We start from the raw sequence: 912 nt of genomic DNA, 5'->3' as shown, positions 1-912 counted from the left end.
CTGCGGGAGGCCGGGACGTTCAAAAACGCGAGCCGCTCCCCGGGGCTTTCTTACCGCTCGTGTTTCCGCTTGGTCTTCCACGTCCTGGGCCCGAAGCACCGGCGGGCTGGGCTTCCAGAGCATGGAGGGAGAGAGGCACTGCGGTGAGGCCGTTCTGTTTCAGACCTGCGTCAGCCCCGAGACTCTCCGGGCCGCGTCTGCAGAGCCAGCCATTTCTTATCGGGGCGGCAGGCGGAGGCTGGGAGGAGCGTAGGGCGGCTCTGAAGAGCTGCTTTTCTGGGAATCCCGCCTGCCATGCCCTGGCCGGGGAAGGGGCGGCAGGTGCGGACGCGTCACGTTCCAGTCGAGCTGGGCAGTTCCTAGAAAGAACATCCTGGGCGCAGCGACAGCCGCGCGCACAAACCGCTTACTCGTCGGCTTGCTTTGCCGCATGGCAGCCCCTTAAGAAACAGAAAACATACTTCTCCAAGAAAATATAACGCACAGGTTAGCAAAAACCTTTAATTAGGGACTCCCTCTTCCCTTTTGCAAGCTCCTCTCTCATGCCATTCCCACCTTGGTAACCTGTGTCTGAGCTTTCATTAGCTGACTGCCTACTAACTCTTGGGAAAGAGGAGCAGCTCGCCTCCATCGCTCCCGGTGCTCCTTTCCCTAGTTCACATCTTGCTCCGCTGTGGACCTGCAAGGGGGACAGCTTGTGTCACCATGGCCTGTGCCACACGCAGGCTGCAGGGACATCTCTGCTCTGGCAACTGGAGCGCCTCCTCCCCCTTCTACTCTAACCTCGGCGTCTGCAGGGTTGTTTCTCTCACATAATCTTCTCTCCATATGAAATTGCTCAGTTTTGGGGCTTTTTAACCCTTCTTAAACATGTTATCCCAGAGGCAGTACCGCCTGTTGGATTCTGGCTTG

The sequence above is a fragment of the Eurypyga helias genome, unplaced genomic scaffold, assembly GCF_000690775.1.
Source record: "Eurypyga helias isolate BGI_N326 unplaced genomic scaffold, ASM69077v1 scaffold14057, whole genome shotgun sequence".
NCBI classification, from domain to species: Eukaryota; Metazoa; Chordata; class Aves; order Eurypygiformes; family Eurypygidae; genus Eurypyga; species Eurypyga helias.
This window is presented reverse-complemented; position numbering follows the sequence as displayed.